General features: G+C 40.5%; 1 protein-coding gene across 1 annotated transcript in view; it reads right to left on the bottom strand.

Moving 5' to 3' along the window:
* Window positions 1-11,071, bottom strand: part of ZNF148 (zinc finger protein 148) — a 142,412-nt gene extending 131,341 nt beyond the window's left edge. The window contains exon 1 of the mRNA XM_036742958.1: window positions 10,865-11,071. The gene's annotated coding sequence lies outside the window, so the exon portion shown is untranslated. The remainder of the gene's footprint in view (window positions 1-10,864) is intronic.
* Between the last annotated feature and the right edge of the window lie 5,869 nt (window positions 11,072-16,940).

Here is a 16,940-nt window from a genome sequence, read left to right as displayed (position 1 = left end):
AAAAACAAAAGTCATTCCTCAATTATAAATGGATTTTAAAAGGATTTTTTAGACGCAGATTTCAAAGGAAAAATCCAACCTATCAACAATCATGTGAAAAAATTCTCTAGGGGCAGCTAGGTATCGAGTAGAGCACTGGCCCTGGAGTAGGGAGGACCTGAGTTCAAATCCAGCCTCAGACACTTGACACACTTACTAGCTGTGTGACCTTGGGCAAGTCACCTAACCCCAATCGCCCTGCCTTCCCCCCTGCAAAAAAAAAAAATTCTCTAAACCACTAATAATTGGAGAAATGTAAATTAAAGCAACTCTGAAATTCCACTTCACACCTATCAAGACTGGCAATGATGATAAAAGAAGAAAATGTCAAATGTTAGAGTGACTATATGAACACTGGAATACTAGTACACTGTTGAGGGATCTGTGAATTTGTCTAGCCATTCTGGAAAGCAATTTGATACTATGCCAAGGAAGAAACTGTGCCATACCCTTTGACCCAACTATACCACTACCTGATCTATAACCCCAAAGAAATAATAAAAGGATCTATATGTATAAAAATATTTGTAATATGGCTTTTCATGGTAGCCAGAAAATGAAAACTATTGGAGAATGGCTAAACAAATTGTAGTATATAAATATAGTGAAATATTACTGTGATGAAATGAACAATTTCAAAGGAAACCATAAAGACCTTTATGTACTAATGCAAAGTAAAGTGAACAGAAGCAGAACAACAATTTAGACAATACAATAACAATATTATAGAAGGAAAACAACTTTGAAAAACCTTAGAACTGGGATAAATGATATGATAAACCAGGAGTTCAGAAGAATGAAGATGAAACATGCCATTCACCTCCTGACGACAGAAAATGAATTTAAAATGCAGAAAGAGAAAAATCTTCTCAGAAATGGCTAAGGTGGGGATTTGTTTGCTGAACAATATAATTATGCATTGAGGGATCTGGTTTGGGGTTTGTTTTTTTTTTTTTAATTTACTCAATGGTTGGAGAAGTGAGACATTTATTTTTTGAAACTTGAAAATATTATTGAAAAATGAAAAACTACTTTTAAAATTCTACCTCTATCACTCTCTTAGCAGCTCTCAAACATTGTCCCAAACCAGCAGACCAAAAATTGTGTTGTCAGAGCAGGTTCCCTTCTCTCTTCTGCCTCCCCACCCACCTTGAACTCCATGGTAAACCACTTTAATCTTGCCTTTCACTCTCTAGCCTGGCTCCCTTGATTTCTGCTGTGCCTAACATGTCAATCTCTAAACATCAGTTATGCCCATCATGCCAAAAGTTACTAGAAAGAGTCAACTGACTCAGTCCATTGCTATCTAATCTTAGTTAGGTTCTCATTGCTTCTTGCTCACTAAGACATCCCCCAGAAATAAATTTCCCAAACTAATTGTTCTATTCTCAAGCCCCAAATTCTACCTCTATCTCCTTCACTCTTAATGACCTTCCTACTTATTTTGCTAAGAAAAAATAATAAAGGCCTTCTGACATAAATAAGCTTCCTTAACTTCTTTCCTCTCTTATCTCCAAATTTCCCTGGATCTCCAACCTCTTCTTGACCTCTTCTCATGTCTAGGAAGAAGTGCATCTCCTCCCTTCCAAGGCTACCCAGGTGTAGTTGTTACAGCTTAGTCGTGTCCCACTCTTCATGACCCCATTTGGGGTTTTCCTGACCAAGATACTGGAGTGGTGTGCCATTTTCTTCTCCAATTCATTTTATAGATGAGGAAACTGAGGCAAACAGGGTTAAGTGACTTGCCCAAGGTCACAGAGCTGAACTCCAGTGTTTCTGACTCCAGGCCCGGCACTCTATCCACCATGGCATTTTGGTTCAAATTCCTTCTAATCTCCTCTAGGGCTTTAACTCCATGAATTACCCTATTATCTTCAATTTCTTCCTCTGCTCTACCTGTCTACAATCTCAACCATAGTTCTGCCTATATTTAAAAAAAAAAAACACCCACTTCAAGCAGCTATCCTTTTACCTCCAAACTTCTTTTTTGGGGGGGAAGGGGGGAAGGGGAGGAGGTTAGCAATCAGGGTTAAGTGAGTTGCTGCTAGTAGGTGTCTGAGGCCACATTTGAACTCAAGAAGGTGCAGAACCTAGATGTCCCTTACCTCCAAAAGTCTTAAAGAAGTCATCTTCAAAATATATACATACATATATATACATATGTGTGTGTGCATGTGTGTGTGTGTGTGTGTGTATACACATATACATATATATATGTATGTATATATTTCGGACATGACCAATGCTGGAGAACTTCTTTTATTTGACTATGTATACTGGTTCCAAGAGTTCTGTTTTTCTTTCTTTTTCAGGACAGGAGGGGAAGGAAACAAGGTAGATTTTTGTTAACTGACAAAAATTAAATTCCCTTCCCCTTACATTGTGGCTTTAGTCACCAGTGCTCAACTGAAACTGCCTTCTGAAGGTCATTAATGATAACAAAGTACAATTTACTAATATAAGGTTTAGAGTGAAAGGACTGAATACAAATTCCAGTTATGCCACTTACTAACTGGGTGACCATGGGCAAGTCACAACCTCTCTAGGCCTCAGTTTCCTCATCTGTAAAACAGAGGTAACTAAACCACCTCTAAATTCTAGTAACACTATACCATCCCCATGAGATGTGTGCTGTACTAGAGAGCTGGCCTCAGAGACAGGAAGACCTAGGTTCAGTCCTCACTGTATGTCCTTCCCAAATACTTTAATCTCAGAGCCCCCAGGCAACTTCCTAAGATTACAAATTTCAGAACAGCTGCCAACCTCCACTGGTAAAGCAAGATCCTAGACCTAGACTGTGTTATCGGTTTAAAAAAAAAAAGATATTCCATTTGCCAAATCCAATGCCTCTTTCTCAGTCTACATTCTCAACATTTCTGCCATATTTAATGCTATCTAACCCCCTCAACTAAATTCTTAATGACTATGTCACTGCATTACCCCTTGATCATTTATTCCTCTGGCCATTCTTTTGCTGACTCCTCTTTCTCTACTCTCTTACGGTGATTCCACAGCTTCCACTATGACCTCTAAATGGACAAATCTCCATCTCTAGTCCCAACCCCTCTTCCAAGCTCTATTCCTACATTTCCACTTGCCTACTGGACATCTACACGCAGATGCCTCACCAATGCTTGCAATTCAAAAACCACATTCTCCACCAAAACCAATTCATCTTGGTTATATGCTATTCTCTGTCACCCTTGACAGAAATCCTGGAAATATTTGACATCTTCTTTGTCTTCTACTTTTAATTTTAATCGCGAAATATTGTTTATTCTTCTTTCACAAAGTAGCTCCTATTGGACCCTTCCCGTCCAACTCTAAGATTCCTATAATAAATCCTAAAATAATAATAAATCTCTATAACAAATATTTATTGACTATAATAATCCCATTCCCAGCATCACACAGTGCAACAAAAAGAGCATTAAATTTGGAGTAAGTACATGAGATCAAATCCTACACTGTGTGACCTTGGGCAAGTCATTTAATATCTCTGCACCTTAGTTTCTTCACCTGTCCAAAATGGGGGTTAGATCAGATGATTTCTGGGGTTTCCTCTAATTCTTACATTCCATGATTACTCATTTTCCAATCTATCCATATTGCTAACTTTCTAATGCATCACTATGATCATGTCACCAAAAAATTAATGGCTCCCCATTAGCTACAGATTAAAAGCCAAACTTCTTTGTCTATAATTTGGGGCCCTCCCTAATCTGCCAAAAGACCTATCTTGCTACTTCCCCACATGAACTCTGTATTCTAGACAATCTGAATTACATCCCATTCCCCAGATTTATATTATTATTTTCCACCTTCTTTCCTGCTATTCTCTCTGCCCTCCCCAGCCTATCCTTCATGGTATATCTTGAATACCATCTTTCTAGATCAACATAAACGCTATGCCTCACTTCTCAGCACTCCTACAGCATTTAATCTGCACAATTTAGAAAATATTTACCAAATACTGGGTAGTATTGTTAAGGTCTGATTATATGTGGTACAATTCTATATATGAATAATGCTTGGCAGAGTACCTTATAAATAGTAGATACTCACTATATGCTTGTTGTATAAATGTTGAATTCATCACACATATACATCCTCATATACCCACACTACACTGTATTTCAGGTATACTAGCTCAACAAATATTTATTGAGCACAAGTTAACATGCATGAGATAAATATCTCCCCTATATCCTTTAAACCACCTAAAAAAACCTAATCTGATTTCAGTTGCTCCCCTCTATTATTCTAATTTTTCTACTACCCTCTATGAATTCCCAGATATTATTTTCAGCTTAATCTCCCCTGGTTATGATTGTTATTAGCACAAACTGCCACACAAAATCTGAAGCAGGCATGGCTTCCCAAAGCATCATGAAAAGGGCAATGTATAAACTGGCTACTAAATGATAGGGAGAATTTTGATAAATTATCTCCATTATAAACATCTTTTCAATCTTCCCTTAAACATTTGTATATTCTCCCTCTTCTTCCTCCAAACACCCCTTTCAGGTTGCTCTTCATGTAATCCTATTCAGAAAGTCCCCTCTTCCTTTTCTCCAAAACATCCCTGTCTCAGTTCACTGTAGAATACTAACAGGTGTATTCCAAACTATCACAATCCCCTTTATCATCTCCACCACACCTACTCCATTCTCCTCCGTTCCCGCTACCAGATATTTCCCTCCCTTCTCCATCTCAGATTCCCTTCACTTATTGCTTACACTCAATTTTCATACACTGATTCATCAAACCAAACTCTCATGTTAGTCTTTCCAGGGATTTCCCAAATTATGCCAAAAGTCCTTTCATTCATTGAGAACATCTAGACCACAGCAGTTTGATACCATTCTGTTTCCCTCCTGCATCTCCAAAGATCTCTTCAAGAACTAACTTAAACCCATTACGTTTTCCTAATGACTCTAGGTCATAACGGTTTCTCCTTTCTCTGAACTCCTATATTGTTTTTGCTATTTCTCCATTTTGGCACTTAATCACATATTTCCTTATGCGAAATACGACTATAATGTGGCATGTATAGTATACCAGAATACATATATCCAGGAGACTGCTGTCCTTCAAAGTGGTCATCTGTGGGGTAGAAGGGTCTATACTTCTTTCAATTATGCTTCCCTTGTTTAAAAAAATTTTTTGAACAATATTAAGATCCAACTATAAACTTCCCTACTCCTTCCACACACAAGTCTCACTAACTTATAGTCACAAATTTTAACCAAAACTAATATTATCTAGTTTGATCACCCACCTTATTCACTAGGCTTCGTCCTAAATGACTTAACTCTACCCAAAAATTTAAAACATGTTCAAAGGACGACAGAGGATATTCCAAAAAATGTCCAAATGGTTCTAAAGGAAATTCCAAAAGAGAGGTCCTAAAAAACATTTCGAACAATGGTATCCTTGAAATAAGTTTATTACTTTACAGGGTGCCAACAGTACTCATTTGTAACTTAAAACAAGATTTTTTTTTTAATCTCTCTTGGGGCAGCTAGGTGGCGCAGTGATTAGAGCACCAGCCCTGGAGTCAGGAGGACCGGAAATCAAATCCAGCCTCACACACTTGACACTCTTACTAGCTGTGTGATCTTGGGCAAGTCACTAACCCCAATTGCCCTGCCTTCCCTCTTCCAAAAAAAAAAACCTCTCTTATGTTATATTGACACTTCACATTATTACTTAACTGTTTGATATGTTTTACTTCCTCTCAAAAAGACAAGAAATTATGTCCTGCACTTTTCTTAACCCCTGCAGTATATAATAGCACATATTTCATAAATTGAATCAAATCCTTGGACCAATACAGATCCCACCCAGACTATAAGTAGTTGTAGAGTGGAGAACCAAAGACTAAACCAAGTTCTATTACAGACCAGACCAACTCCAAACCAAAGGGAATTAGTTTTGGAGAGAACTCTTGGGTCACTTTGTACATCTGTCGTTAAAGCCCCATTTTCACTCACTCTACCTTTTCATTTTTACTTAAATCTAATGTAATTTGTCCTGTCAAATCTCTTCTATACTTCACCTCCTGGAACAGCAAGACATTTTTTTCTCTCCTTCTCATGAACTGTCTCCATGCCAAAACCACCTTCCACAGACTTTCATTTTTGTGTTTGTATTACTAGCACCAAAGTGCCCGGCATGTAGCAGGCACCAATAAATATTTTGGAATTTAATCAAACTGAATACTCCTGTTTTCCAAAAACATCACATCTCTTCCTACTACACAATCCTAATTCTCCCTCTATCTTGGAAAGTCCCACTATTTTTCTTACCAGTAACACACTCATATATGATACATGAGGTAGCTAGATGTCACAGTGAATATAGAGCACTGAATCTGGAGTCAGGAAAACTTGAGTTCAAATCCAGCCTCAATTATTAGCTGTGTGACCCTGAGCAAAACATTTAACTTCTGTCAGCCTCAATTCTTGCTCCTAAAAAAAGGGATAATAATAGTACCTACCTTCAAGAGGTGTTGTGAGGATCAAATGAGATAATATTTGTAAAGTGTTTTGCAAACCTTAAAGAAATATATGAATGCTAGCTTTTTAACAATTCAACAAACATTTTAAATCAGTACTTTGTGGCTAGCACTGTACTGTTTATTGTAAGGGATATACATTCCCTTACAGTCCCCAGAATACACTACCCCTGAAGAGATTAAAATCTAGCTGGAGAAACAAGAAGGACATACATAAAGCAATCAATAGAACAATTCTTAGGAAATATATAAGCAGCTGCATTATCGTGTTATGTTTATACTATATGTGTTACGGTAATTAAAATTAGAGAAAGATCACAAAGAGCTGACAATGTCTGGCAATGTTTGTTAAGGAGAGAAATCTTAAGATGAACCTACCAATATCTATTATCCTGGTCCCAGCAAACACTGTTTACTGGAAGGATCACTGGACTTAGAATCAGGAGAACAGGATTGCAGTTCCAACCCTTTCTAGTTTTATGACCAGGGCAAATCATTTAACCTGAACCTGTCTCCTCAATTATAAAAAGGGGATATTAACATTTATACTTCCTATTTCATAAGGTTCACATGAAGAATATAAAATACTTTGTAAAAGTTAAAGTACTATATAAATGTGTTATTAGTACTGCCCATATTACCTCTCACATATTCATGTAGAAATCCTACATAGGTCAACATTTTAAACAATTCATTCTGATATTCAAAAAACTTCCTTTAAAACTATCACATATCTCCTTAACTATTCTATTGAGACAGCAGTGTAGTGCAAAAAATAAGATACTTGGAGATGGGATACTAGGATCCCTCTGTGACTATGGACAAGTCACTTACCCTGAGCCTGAATTTCATCTATAAAACAGGCTTTTTTTCTCGTAAGCTTCAACTGTCCCTCACTATAATTAAAGTCCTCCAAGTACTTATACTCAAATGCCCTCAGATCCATTAACCACTGCCATTCACCCTTTATATAACCTTATCCTCCTTCCACAAACTGGCTACCACTTCCATTCTGCAGTACCCCTCCTTTTAGAACAGAAGATCTACCACAATGGACTGAAAAGGATATTTAAGAGTTGTTGTTCCAGCTGCCTTCCCCCCCCCCCCCCCGCACCCCCACCCCAACCCATACACACAAATAATTCCAGAAATCCTCAAGAAGAACATCACACAATAAACCTAGTAACTACTTTCAAGTTCTAAAACTCACTATCTAGCAGCTTTATTAATCTGAAACTTGAATCCTTTATGCTACAATTTAAGGATTTTTTTCTCTGATTGGCTCACATAATCTTGGAACTGAAAGAAATCACAGAGACCAGATAGTCTAACTCCAAGGCATCTTTAACAAGTGGTCACCACACCTCCCCAGGGTCTGAGGCTCACTACTTTATAAAGTAGTCCTTTCTAGACATACAACACTGATACTTACTACTCCATTTCTTATTCCCTCAAAGGCCCATCCGACAACTTTTCCCTTTGCTGTTCCTCTCGAGTTGTCTTTCATATAACCCATTCCATTTTCCTTACCACTCTTACTTTTTCCAGTATCCTTATGTTTATATTCCACTTCTAATGATTCTTCCCCTTCAAAGATATCCTGTCCTTTCAGAGATTCCTTTCATCGCAGACCTCCAACTTCATATTTTCAATTCTCCCCTTCCTTACTCCGTTCATGACCTTCCCAAGACACCCCACCACCTATGAACCATCCTCTCCCTTATGAAAGCAGATAAGCAAAATGTGGAATAAAGAGGTCTATGTCACCCTTCTAATCCAACTGAATTTCTAATTTCTAAGGTAGCTGTCAGCATATATATGGCTATAGAATAGAGTTCCTCCTTGGAGATCTATCCCAGAGTGACTTTAAGTGATTTTAGCTGATTAAAATCAGTCTTGTTCCTGTTATAGTAAGATTCTAGTATTTTTTACTGGCAGGATCCAAAAGACACTCAGCCTGTTAGGATGCCTCTAGATAGACTACAGAATAACAAAGAGCAAGTCCTGATCCTTTAGCCACCCAAAAGACTAGAAGAGACTTCTGCATCAACCCAAATCCAGGTGCACACCTTCTGGGCTCGGGCTAGTATATTTTTCTTCACAGGATATCTGCTAAAGTAGAAGAATGCAGAGGAAATCTCTGAGTAAGAAAACTACTCCCGACACCCCCTTATGTCAGATACCTTCTCTCTTCCTTTGATACCCTCATCATATCTCAAGCATTCCCTCTCAACATCATGTGAACATACCTGAGACTTCAATTTCCTCTCTGGCAAAAACAGGAAGTTGGACTGGATGATCTCTTAAAACAGTCTTCCACTTCTAAAATTTTATGAAGCAAGCCTTTCCCAACCAACCCATCCAACTCAGGGTCCTCCAAAACAGAATTTGGTATTTAAATATATTATTGAACGTTGCACTGTACTCTTCCCTTTTGTCTACCACCACTCTAGTAATGTACCCTCTAGACCAGATCCGATCATGTGGCAACAGCTCTCTTGCATCAAACTGGCAATAGAGTTGACAAACACATCCAATAAAGTTATTTCTATTCTGGCATTTTCCAGAATAGTTTTCATTAGATTATTGACATGTTACTTTAAATTTGCTAGAATTTCAAAACCATAGCTTGTTGCCTTCATTCCAGGACTATCATAATGGTTCAGGTCGATCTAGGCCTCAATAGAATTGCCTTAAGTCATCCCAGATCAAATCAAAGCTCCAAGAGCCATCCCCATACTGAGTCCAAAACCCAGGCTGGGCCCAGCTTCTTAGATGAACAGAATGACAAAACGAGAGAGGAGTCCTATCGGAGCTGATGTGAAATCAGGGTGAGTAGGGAAGCCAGTATTCTTCAGTCCTTCACTCTTATTAATTCAGCTGCCCTTTTCTACCCTACCTCTTTAGCTCCAAAACTTGACATACTCTCATGCCTCGGACAGAGGTTTTTATTACTAGATATTCCTCACTGCCATTCCTTTCTCTCTCTCAATGCTTTCCACCTTTCCATACATCTTCCCATACCAGACATCACCTGCATCCTCATGGCTCCTCCGGATACCCCTTCCTTCCTCCTACCGTAGGACAACTCTATCCATCCCTCGTAGCCGCTGATACTCCCACTCTATGTCCTCACGTGTACCCTTCTCTCCAACCTTGGTCCTTCCCATCTTCCTGAAGCCACTCACTCAACCAATAATTCTATTTTACACACAGTAGGTATCAGGTTGGTGCCTACTGTGTGTAAAATAATGCTAAATACTCTAGGGAGTCACCTCCTCCACATGCTCCTCATTCAAACACAGCTTCCACAGTCACACACACACACCTTTGACATTGTTCCCCCCTCCTCTTTTCTAATTCCTTCACATCTCGGGTACCCTCGCCCCTCCTCTGAAATCCCCTTGGCACTTCTTTCCTTCTTGCCATCCCCTCCAAATCCCATGCTCCGTCTCCTCTCCTCCGATGGCCCCCTTTTAAACATTCCCTCCTCTCCTGACATCCCCTTTTCTTCCCGACATCCTCTTCACACCTCAGACGGTGCTTCCCCTCTTGACATTCCCTTCACACCTCCACTCCTCGCCCACCCCCCTCCAAGCCCTGACATAAACTTCTCACTTTCGGCGTTCCGTCCCTTCTGACAGCCCCTTCACACCTCACGGACACATTCCTCTCTCCGCAGAAACCTGCTTCCACCTCGGGTACCTCCTCCCCTCCGGATGCCACCCCCTCTCACACTCCGGAGAGTCCTAAAATTCCCTTCCCACCTCAGGTGGTCCCCTTTGGGCTGACAACTCCTTCCCACCTCAAGTATTCCCTCTCCTCCTGACACCCCCTTCCCACCTCGGGTGGTCCCTCCCCTCCCAACATTCCCTTCACACCACAGGTAGTCAGTCCCCCTCCTCCTGACACCCTCCTCCCACCTCGCACAGTCCCTTCCCTCCTGACACCCCTTTCATCAGCCCTCGGCCCCTCTGCACCCCGGTTCTCCCCCACTCCGTGCCTCGATCCTTCCCTCTCTCCCTCACGGGCTTCCCCCTCATAGACCTCCTCTCCCCTTTTCCCCACCACCACTACATCCATCCCTCCCCCTCAGACGCTCCCCGCATCTGCGCCCCTCCCCCGCGGCCGTTAACGCCGCGCGCTCCCCTGTCCCCCCCTCGCCCCCGCAAGCCGCGCGCTCTCCGCCGCCCCCCCCATTCCGCAGCCGCGCGCTCCTCCGCGCCCCCCCCCCTCCCCTGCAGCCGCGCGCTCTCCCCCTCCCGCCTGGAGCCCAGGCCCGGCCTGCCAGGCCGTGCTCTTTACCGCGGGCGGCGAACAGCGCGGTCACCAACCGGGGGCGGCAGCGGTTCCGGCCATTCTATGGGCCGTGAGAGGAGGGGAAGGGGGGAGGGGGGAGAAACTTTGGTGGTGGCAGCTTCAGGAATAGCTCCCACCCCTGCGCCTTTCTCCTCTTCCTCCCCCTCCTCCTCCTCCTCCTCCTCTTCCTCCTTCTCTTCCTCCTCCCAGAGCAGTCGAGATGCAGACATGCCCCGGCTAGAGCGCCGCCGCCGCCGCCGCCAAGGTGCATTGTGGGAAACCCCGCACGGGAAGCACTCCACGTCTTCCCTCCGCCCGCCCTGCTCTAGCGGTGAACCTTCCCCCCTGCTGAGTTCGGGGAAGGGATGCCCGCGAACGAGCAAGAGTACGCAGGCGCGCGGGGGCGCGCGCTCCCCTAGTGCAGAGCGCGAGCCTGAGGATCTCAGATGGGTCCTGCGCCTGCCCCGGCGGGAGAGCCAGTGTTTGGGACTAGCTAGCGGCCACTGGGAGAGAGATGTGAGAGGAGTCCTTGGTTGGAGCTAGAGCAAGGGATCTCGCGACGGGAGAGAGCCTCGGATTCCAGACTTGGGGATCCCAGGCCCGGAATAGTGTGATGGGTGCAGCTAAGCGAGGGTGGCATTGCTGCAGGCGATCCCGCCGCATTTCTGTTCTGCCCCTCCCCGTGCCACCTGTGCCAGCAGAGGCAGCCCTTTGCCCTTGTCACTAGAAGGCCCCAGGTTGGCTGCATCTTAGGCAGATGGTAGTGAGTAATAGAAGCGAGCAAGAACCTGGATGCTGCGCCCAACTGTGCCCTGAGGGAAGGGCATTTCGCCACTGCAAGGTGGTGGGCTCTGACTTTAAGGAGAAGGAGGGCACTATATTTGTTTAGGGTCTAGATCAGCCAACGATGTGAGCCATAAAGACATTAACAGTGACCGTAGGCAGGGCCAGATATGCTTAGAGAGGCACCTAAAACAAATATTTGTTGCATTGAATTCTGCCTCTTAAGTTGGGGGTTGTTTTAGGGACATCAGCACCCTCCAGAGGATGAAGTCCCGTTCAAACTAATCCAAGATCATGAGAAACTTTGATTTAATGCCTATCTGTACTGGGTGTTGTTAAAAGGCAGTTACAGAGAACATGTGCCAATGTGCAAATAGGAGAGGATAAAAGAAATTTAGAGTTGAAAGGGGCCTATTTTGCATATGAGATCCATAGAGGCAAAAGTGACTTGCCCAGGGTCACTCAGTAAGTGACAGCTGGGATTGGATTCCTGGTTGTTTTGACTCCAAATCCATTGCTTTTTCCACAATACCTGCCAAAGTCTTTCCTTCAACTCCTCAGGCATTTTGCTACTTGTAATGTTCCTAATGTTAAATCAGGTTAGTTAGTGTTTGCAAGGTTAAATTCATCCTACCTTTCCTTGCTAGTTGTTAACAACTGAGTGATAATACTGCACAAAGCAGTTTAGGCCTACTGATTAAGTTTAATACAGGAATAGATATCTAAGAATATTAGATGATACATAAAATACTCTCTGTTGTTCTCCTTTCCTAAAAAACATTTATTACAGGCTTAATAACCATCAACGAAAACAAATAAACATACAAAGTGAAGAGTAAAATCATAGTTGAAATGCTTAACTTTTAACAGTGTGGGCAAGACTTAACAAGCAAAAAATGTTTTTTGTTTTCTTCTCTCCAGGTTTGTCTGAAGTTCTGCTCTTGCTTTGTTTTGGGGGCTTCTTTTAACAGTGTAAATGGTTGTCCGCATGTGTACAATTCTGGCTCTACTAGTCTCAGCATCACTTCTAATACATCTTTCCATATTTTTTTATATACTATTTACTCCTTTTTTGTAGTACCATGATATTCTGTTACATTTGGAGGAGAGGGAAGGAAGAAGGTCAGGACCTGTGATTCACTGGTTTTAGGGAACTCCTTGTGTTAAAAGAAAAAAAAACTTCCTACCAATGCAAATCTACACCCCATTCATCTGTAAGTTAGCCTCTCAGAGAGTTGCCTGATTTCTGTAGGTTAGATGACTTACCTGATCAAATAGTCACTATTTGTCAGAGTCCATACTCAAACTCAGGTCTTCCTAATTCTGCTGCTTTTATGTGCTCTTGTTAGGCTGTTTCTTTACATTGACAAACCACAAATGAACCATTCCCCAATTATTGAACATACAAGTTATTTTCAAATTTTTGACATTACAAATAGAATAGCTCTGTGCAGCTATGGACATCTTTCCTTTTAATCTCTTTCCTTTTAATGATAGTGTTGGGATGAAGTCCTAGTAGTAAAATTACTATTGGGTCCATAAGTATGGATCAGTTTTGTTTGTGTCCCACTCTTCATGACCCCATTTTAAGTTTTCTTGGCAAAGATATTGAAGTGGTTTGCCATTTCCTTCTCCAGTGCATTCTACACATGAGAAAACTAAGGCAAACAGGGGTTAAGTAACTTTTCCAGCATTACATAGTAAGTGTCTGGGCCCAGACTTGAATTCAGGAAGAGGAGTCTAACTGATTCTAGGCCTAGTACTCTATCCACTGTGACAGCTATCTGCCATGTTTGTACGTGTGTGTGTCTGTACACACACACAGACATACACACACACATATGCATGTATATATATAATATATATATGTTAAATGTAGTACATCATGGTATTCATTTCACTTGTTATGAAACGCTAAACTAACACAGTGGGGTACTGTATAAGCAATAGAAAACAGATATGTCATGTAATCTTTCCATGGATTCCAAATGGTTCTCTAGAGAAAAACAAAGGACAGAAACTTTAAAAGCTTACACTAAATTCAAAAGTCTTTGCATATTCAGAAAAGGTGAGCATAGGAAAGTTTGATGGATCAGTACAATATTAATTCATCTATGAGGACAACCTGGTTGAATTCTTCACATGTTCTGCGTCAACTAAAGCTACAGCACAATTCATGCAGCTGTGGAATTTTATATAAGTAATTCTCATGGGGAAAATAAAAAAGTAGCTCTCTCAGTGGCCCACTACTAACTGAAAAGACAAAAAGAGTTTTAGGAGCCCATGTTGATTTAGCTATGTGTCCCTCCTGACATGTGGCTTTGCATTTCAAAGCAGGGCATGGTGCTGGAAAACTAAGATCCTTATTTTTTTTTGGTCCTAGTTTGGTTATTTGTTGTTTTAAATCAGCTAACCATGAAGCTACAAAAAAGTTTTATGACTTTTTATCAGAGTTGTTCTTTCTGGATACAGTCTATCCCCTGAACAATTTGACAGTCTGATGAAACTGGTCTGTTTTGTTAGTGCTTGCCAACTTCTTAGCAGGTGCTGTTGAATAGAGCAGAATAAGAACAAAATAACTATTTTTTCATGTACTGATGCTGCAGGTTCCCAAAAAAAATAAAACCATTAATTACTGGAAAATGTCATCACCCTAGAGCTTTTAAAGATGTCACACATTTACCTATTGCTTTTAAAATGCATATTCTTAATGAATAAAAGAGGGGAGCATTTTTTCTTTTTTTTTTTCTTTCACTTAACTAGTTATATCATCTTTTTCTACTTGCAGGGAGTGTCACCAGCATTATAGCTTATTTGAGGATACCAACTAGCTGCTAGGCAATTGTACAACTGGATCTCCCTGACAATACAGGTTTAGTGTCAGCAGTTTTTTATTTTTTTAACCACCTTTATACCTGTCGATGTTTACAGAGTTTACCTATGGACCAGGCTGTTATTTAAAATATTTATTGAACAAACATTTCTTAAGAGTGCCAGTACTGCTGAATGTGCTAGAGCTGGTGGGAGGACATGGAAACATGAGTAAAGCATAGTCCCTGCCCTCCAGGAGCCTAGAGATGTTTAGTCTAGAGAAGAAGGCTTTTGGAAGCAAGGAATAGCTATCTTCAATGTTCTTTATGTGGAAAAGGGTTTAGACTTTTTATACTTGGCTCCAGAAGACAGAATTAAATCCAGTAGGTAGAAGTTATTGGAAGGCACGTTTAAGCTCAACATAAGGGGAAGCTACCAAACAATTAGTTTTCTCCAACTGGAATGAGAGTGCAATGGAGGAAGAAGGGTACTCATTACATTAAAGTGCAAATCTTCAAATGGAAGCTAGCCCTCATTCATCAAGGATGTTGAAAATGTGATTCATGTTTTTGGCAAGGTTTTATACTTGGTGACTTTTCAAGTCTCCTCTAACTCTACCATTCTTTGCCTCTATGACAATCTTATTAGATGTGCATAGGTAAATATGATTCAAATTAAACTAGGATGATAAATACATAAGAGGTATACCAAGTCTTAGGATGTTAAATGAAGAAAGGATCACTTCTGACTGGAGAGATTGGGGAAGGCTTGGCTTTTCAGGATGGATATTACCAAGTTAAGATGAGGGGAAGGGTATTCCAAGCACAAGGAAAAGCAAACCGTGCAGCTAAGAGAGTGTAGGACATGTTCATGGGACAAGAACTTAGGGTAGGAAGCAGAAATCATGAGGATGACATGGGATCAGGTGGAGGAACATAAGGAAGTACCAGACTATAAAGGGCCAGAGCCTTCAGGCTGAGGAATTTGGACTATATTTGGCAATGGGAAGCCATTAAAAATTTTTAAGCAGTGGAGCGATATGATCAGAGATGTGCATTAGGAAGATTAATATTGCAGTCATGTATTAGATTAAATGGTAGAAAGACTTGAGCCCATGAGATTTACAAAAAGTCAATAGTCCATGTGAGAGATAATAAGGGCATGAATAGTGGAAACAGGAATAGTAAAGAGACATATGCAAGAAATATTGTGGAAATAAGATTAAATTTGATTTGTTGGACCAGAGAAAGAAAAGAGTCCAAAAGCATAACATTATTACAGAAGAAATTTCACAAAAAAATCGATCAACTATACAGATGAGAATATACAAGACATACAAGAATTTTAATCCATTATAATGTTAAAGATAGAATTCTTAATGTTTGTGCTTGAAATTCTTTTAAAAGTCAAACATTAAGGAAATCTGAAAGAAATGGTTGTCTACTGCATTTATAGCAGTATCATTGTCTCCCAATGATGAATTTAAGCGAGACTTACCAGAAACACCCTTGCGTAAATCCTTGACATGATGAGGGAAGAAACAGTACAAATGATAATAAAGGATAGATAAAAACTGATCAGTAGACTACTGTGATAGGACTGACAATATAGTAGATAATGTTTTTAATTCGGATGACATGTCAAATAATAGCTGGCATTTTAGGAGCTTTAAGATTTATACAACACTTTCACTCCATATCTCATTTTATCCTCTCAACAACTCTATGATATTGGTGCTATTATGATCCCCAGTTCACAGATGGGGAAATTGAGATTCAGAAAAGTTAAATGATTTGCCCAGGATCACAGCTAGTAAGTACCTGATAGAGTATTTGAACCCTAGTCTTCCTGGCTCCAAGTTCAGTGCTCTATATCTACCATGCCCCACCGATACTCAAAGACAAAGACAACATCACTGAAAAAGAAAATACTCCTAGTGTCAGTAGTCATCCATCTCCATGTGCTATACTACAGGCTGTTAATCTGGACTCCATGAATTTGTATTTTTTTAATTCCCATAACTATATCTCAACATAATTGATTTCCTTTTTAATCATATGTATTTTGTTTTATGCATTCAAAAACAATCTGAGAGGGCATCCGTAGGCTTTACCAGACTATCAGAGGGATCCATCCCACAAAAAAAGATTAAGAACTCCTGCTCTATATCATCTACATTATACTTTTAACTATGTTCGCCACATATGACAACTAATGACAATCCTGAGTCAACAAGAAAAAGTTGAATTGTGTTAAGTATATACTAAGAAGTCAAGGAAATGTTTGGTGTGTATTTGATAAAGATTTCCTTCAAAAAATTAATATGGTTTGGGGGATAAGCTGGCTAAATGTCAGAAAAAATCACTTACTTCAAACACCTAAATCACAGATAATGCCAACTATGGTATATAAGATGAATAAACTTTTAAGTATAATTCTGTACAATTACATATTGAAGGGCATTCCAGTGGCACACTGTTACCAGAGG

Source organism: Trichosurus vulpecula, chromosome 2 (genome assembly GCF_011100635.1).
Source record: "Trichosurus vulpecula isolate mTriVul1 chromosome 2, mTriVul1.pri, whole genome shotgun sequence".
In the NCBI taxonomy this organism is placed as follows: Eukaryota; Metazoa; Chordata; class Mammalia; order Diprotodontia; family Phalangeridae; genus Trichosurus; species Trichosurus vulpecula.
This window is presented reverse-complemented; position numbering and strand designations above follow the sequence as displayed.